The 5,591-nt window shown below is 43.1% G+C and overlaps 1 long non-coding RNA gene across 1 annotated transcript; it reads left to right on the forward strand.

Moving 5' to 3' along the window:
• The first annotated feature begins 303 nt into the window (after positions 1-303).
• On the forward strand, positions 304-5,275 carry LOC120225686. Its single transcript, XR_005526857.1, has 3 exons — positions 304-439; positions 1,349-1,393; positions 5,006-5,275. It is a non-coding gene; the product is annotated as an uncharacterized LOC120225686 (long non-coding RNA).
• The last annotated feature ends 316 nt before the right edge of the window (positions 5,276-5,591 follow it).

Genomic DNA, 5,591 nt, shown 5'->3' on the forward strand with positions numbered 1-5,591 from the left:
TTAATTTATCTGATATCTGGTGATGGTAAGCATCTTTTCATAGACAAATGCTTGTCCATTTGTATATATTCTATTCTGTGTCCGTTCAACATTTTGGCTATGAGTTTTTTACATATATTGAGAGACTGGAAAGATAGGGCAAGCGTCAACTGAGATAGGAGCAACCGGAAGTGGGGAGGGAACAGTTTTGAAACAGTGGAGAGGGAGGCAGGAGCAAGCACAGCTTTGAGCCCCTGGGGTTAAAGTACAGATAAAACAGTTAGGGTGAAATGCGGGAAAAATACCGGAAATCGCATTCTGGAGCCCAAGAGTGAGTGATCTGAAAACATGTTGAGTTTCAAGAAATAGAGACCCATTGGACAATGTCAAATATCACGAAAAGGTTAAGTAAAGACTGAAAAAAAATGAGCGTTTGGATTTCAGCCATGGTTTTTAAACGGTGAGTGACAATCCTTTAGAAATCTATTTAGTGGAGCTTTACCAGCTTTTTTTAAAAAAATGAGATAGAATGAAAAAGTATATTGCAGGCACTAAGGTTAAGTGTAGTTTCATGATACTTTTTTGTTATATGTGTGCATTACTCATTGGATAGAATGTAAGATATAATTTTTACTTTGGACTAGGACAAAAGAAAACCTTGGAAGAAGGAAGCTACAGATGTCCTTCCTAATGTTCTCATAGTATCTGGTAGTAGCCAAGGATATGGACTTAGTCATATCTGGGTTCATATGATTTCTTCCTATTTGTTAGATGCACAGTTTTGAATTAAGTACAGAAATTTTTTAATTCTCATTTTCCTTAACCCCAAAGTTGGTAACAAAGCTGATTTGTCCACACTGGAGCCCTCCACCCCTCCCTCAACACAGAAATCCTGGCTGGATTTCAGCCCCGGGCCTTTCTGCTGGGTTGCCTGGTGTGAGACCAACATGTGCACACATGTGAGAATTAAATGGGGTTATGCTTGTAAACCGCTGTGCCCGATGCCTGGAACGGGCACACTCTTTATAACCATGGGTTGCTGACATTAGATGAAGGAAATGAAGACAATGCGTGGGGGTTAAAGAGCTTGGTTGAAAAAATACAACCCAAATGTTTATTAACTAATGAGCCAAATGTGATGTACCCATGCAATGGACTATTACTCAGCCACAAAAAAGAATGGAGTGCTCATATGACTGGATGAACCCAGCTAAGTGAGAGAAGCTAGTCACAGGAAGCCACAGACTGAACAGGAAATATTCAGAAGAGGCAAATCCAGAGAGGCAACAAGTAGATTAGCGGTGGCCAGGGGCCAGGGGGAAGGGACAATAGGGAGTGACTGCTTCACGGATGTGGGGTTTCCTTTCAGGGTGATGAAAACGTGCTGGGACTCGACACCGGGGGTAGTTGCATGGTGAATGTACAAAATGTCGGTAAATTAGTCAGAGAGGCTAAAATGAGCAAATCAGAGAACTCTAGATGCTGGCGAGGATGTGGAGAAACGGGAACCCTCCTACACTGTTGGTGGGAATGTAAACTGGTACAGCCCCTCTGGAAAACAGTGTGGAGGTTCCTCAGGAAACTAACAATAGAACTCCCCTATGACCCAGCAATAGCACTGCTAGGAATTTACCCAAGGGATACAGAAATGCTGAGGCATAGGAGCACATGTACCCCAATGTTCATAGCAGCACTCTCCACAATAGCTAAAACATGGAAAGAGCCTAAGTGTCCATCAACAGATGAATGGATCAAGAAGATGTGGTATATCTATACCATGGAATACTACATGGCAATGAGAAACAATGAAATCTGGCCATGTGTAGCAACATGGATGGACCTTGAGGGTGTTATGCTGAGCGAAATAAGTCAGACAGAGAAGGACAAATATCATATGTTTGCACGTATAGAAGGACTAGGAGGAACTTAATGGAGGACCAATCGGGAGAAGAAGGGCGGAAATGGTGGGGGAAAGGGAGAGAGGCAAACCATGAGAGACTCTTGAATGCTGACAAAAACTGAGAATTGATGGATGTAGGGGGGAGGGGGGATGGGCATGGAGGAGGGCACTTGTGGGGATGAGCACTGGGTGTTATGTGGAAAATAATTTGACAATAAACTATTTGTAAAAAAAAAAAAGACATAATAAAAAATAAATAAATAAATAAATAAATAAATAAATAATAAAATAAAATAAAACAAAATGTCGGTAAATTATACACTTTTAAAAAGGTTAATTTTAGGGGCGGCTGGTGGCTCAGTCGGTTGAGTGTCCCACTCTTGATTTCAGCTCAGGTCATGATCCCCGGGTCAAGGGATCAAGCCCCATGTTAGGCTCTGTGCTGAGTGCGGAGCCTACTTAGGATTCTCTCTTTCTCTGTCCCTCTCCCCAACTCATCACATAAGTAAGTAAGTAAGTAAATAAATAAGGCTAATTTTATGTGTATTTTACCACATTTTTTTAAAAAGCCTTGTTCAACCTAGGGATGCTTCACAGCCCTTTCAGCATCTCCCCAACCCGTTCCCTGCCCATCCCCCCCCAATAAAAAACAGTTCAGTTGGAAGCATGATAGAAAGCATAGCTCAGGAAGACAGTAGGGCCGAGAGAAGGTTTGGGCAGAGGCGGGGGAGTGCAGAGGGGAACCAGAAACAGGGAAAGTAGATTGAGGAAAAAGAGAACAATTTCTCCAGTGCAGAAACCTTCTGTCCATTTCTCCCCATGGCACAAATTTCCGTGCAGCTTTGAAGGCTTCTTAAGGACCCATGTTACCTGCTGAGCAGCCTCCGGTGCCGACCAGGACAATCTCTCTGTCAGAAGGACCCTAGGCAGTGAGGGTGGCATGAGTGGATCCTTCCTGCCCTCATTAGATGCGGGGCATATATTGCTGGTGCTTCTAAGGGAGAGAGGAACAATTGGGCAGATAATTAATAATAATCCCCAGTGGCCACCTCTCTGACAGGTGTTTGGCCATGGCCCCGGGAGCTTGGAAGCTAAATAAATCTTTATTATAAACTGATTTATCAGTGAATGGGACTATTGGTATTAATAATTAGAGTCAATTTGCCATTATGCACACTATTGAGTGAAGCAACAATGTGTGTAATCTGGAGCACAAGGTGATTTTTTTAGTGCTTTGCATTGTGTTACAGGTATTTGACTCTCGTTCAATGTATTTACTTTCTTAATTATGTCTGACTAGAGAGCATTTGAAAATCATTTTGCATTCCTAGAAGCAGGCCTTCTAGCCAAGCCTTCTCCTGGCTACTTCCCTCTCCCAAACATGCTTGGCACTCCCCATTCTAAGAGCAAACACCAGTTTTTAAAAATTCTATAAACAAAGTCACTGAGAGCAGGGTACGTTAGAAGGATCATAGCAGGATTAATGATTCTCAGTCTATTTGCTATAAAACGTACTGGCAATATCTACCAGTCAATATTTAAATCTCCTTGTTAGTCATTCATTCAGTAAACAATTTTTGAAGGCCATGTAGCAGGTGCAGGAGATGCAGAAATAAATAAGATGTGATCATTGCTCTCAACAGACCACGTTAGAGTAGAGGGAACATACATAGAAACAAATATTTGCTCTCAAATATTAGAAATATAAGGAAAAAAGCAACCAATTCAGCCTGGGGTCGAGGCCTCCAATAAAGATGTACATGAGAGCTATCTAAAAATATTGCCCTCTGTACCCTGAAGGTTTCACACATGTAGATGCAACCCAATCAGAGATTAAAATTCACCTGTGCACCTCAGACTCTCTCTGTTTAAATTATTATGGATATTTTAATTTTTTCATTTATTACCACTAGTTTTATTGCATTATCCTTGGTGCTTTTATTGAACACATTCCAGCATCCTTCCATCAACCTGAAAGAATACGTTAAAAAGCTTACCTGCTTATGTAGTCCCAGCAAATATCTGAGGCCTGAAGTTTACACGTAAGTGTTTGGGGCCGTCTGCAAGAAGACTCATTACCACATGCAGACTCCAGCTGTGGGTGCATGCACACTCGTGTGTGGGGCTTCAGGCATCATGGGTGGCGTGCGACATTTGCCGCTCTCTGTCCATGCTCTACCTTGGGTAGTACGGTCTAGACACTTGACATCCAGAGCCTACTAGGACTTTGTTGGGACAGCAGGTGAGCATACATTCATTGCTCCCAGGTGTCTGGGTAGACATCATGGCGGGTTTGGTATTCCACACATTTTATTTATTCCCTCCGGCTGGGAAGAAGCCTCTTAAACACCATCCCCATGGATGAATAAGAAGGGAAAAAGCTGACCAAATCTGAGGGTTGGAATGGATCTTAAAGGTCATCTCAACTCATCTCACTTATTTGGTCATTTATTCATGCATCAACAGTTAATGAGCACCTATTGTATGTCAGGCACTGTGTATGGTGCTGGGAACAAAATGTAGTATGCAGTTCACTGATCTATGGTATTTACAGTCTAGCAGGGGAGAAGGGAAGGAAATAAGGAAACAGATAAATAAATGAGGTAATAACATGTTAGTGTAGGAGGTGGGGGGGGCAGGTGGCAGACGCCTTACAAAGAGTGGTAAAACCAACAAAGAGATTAGGGATTAGGAGATTAGATGTCACCAGAGTAAGGCTGGGAATTTGGGCTAAAGATGTGGAGAGACTAAAAATAAGAGTTCAGCTATCCCATGGTAGTCTATAAGCAGACTCAAAGAGGAGCCTGGGCCTGGAAAGAGGCATGATCTAGCTTTTGTGGGTCACAAAATTTGGGGGATTACCTAAATTTAGAGATTTAGGTAGCTAAAGCTGTTAGGGGCTAAATTGTACACCCTCCTCCCCCAGGATCCATATGTTTAAACCCTAACCCTCAGTAACCTCAGAATGGAATAGTATTTGGAGACAGGGCCTTTAAAGGCGTGATTCAGTTAAAATGAGGTCATCAGGGTGGGTCGTGATCCCATCGGCCTGGTGTCCCTCTGGGGACTAGGACACACAGAGACTGTGCATCTCAGGCTCTCTCTTTAAATTTTCACTGATATCAGGGATATCACACAAGGATGCCAGGGATGCCCACTCAGAAGAAGGGCCCTGTGAGGACACCCAAAGAAGGTGACCATCTGCAAGCCAAGGAGAGAGGTCTCAGGAGACACCAACACCTTGATCTTGGACTTCCGCCCTGCAAAACTGTGAGATGCATCTCTGTGTAAGCCACTCAGCCTCTGGTATCTTGTTACGGCAACCCAGGCTGACTGATACACCAGCCTAGTGTCATATCAGACGCTTATTAATAAACGGAATCACGGTGGGAGGGCATGTGGGTGGCTCAGTTGGTTAAGTGTCTTTTTTTTTTCGATTTTTTTTTTACATTTATTTATGTTTGAGAGACAGAGTGAGACACAGTGTGAGTGGGGGAGGGGCGGAGAGAGAAGAAGATACAGAATCCGAAGCAGACTCTAGGCTCGGAGCAAGCGTTCAGCACAGAGCCAGAGACAGGGCTCAAACCCACGAACTGTGAGATCATGACCTGAGCCGAAGTCGGACACTTAACTGACTGAGCCACACAGGCGCCCCCCCTTTTTTTTAACATTTTTTAAAAAATTATTTATTTTTGAGAGACAGAGTGAGACA

Source organism: Hyaena hyaena, unplaced genomic scaffold (genome assembly GCF_003009895.1).
Source record: "Hyaena hyaena isolate Hyena2069 unplaced genomic scaffold, ASM300989v1 scaffold_1478, whole genome shotgun sequence".
In the NCBI taxonomy this organism is placed as follows: Eukaryota; Metazoa; Chordata; class Mammalia; order Carnivora; family Hyaenidae; genus Hyaena; species Hyaena hyaena.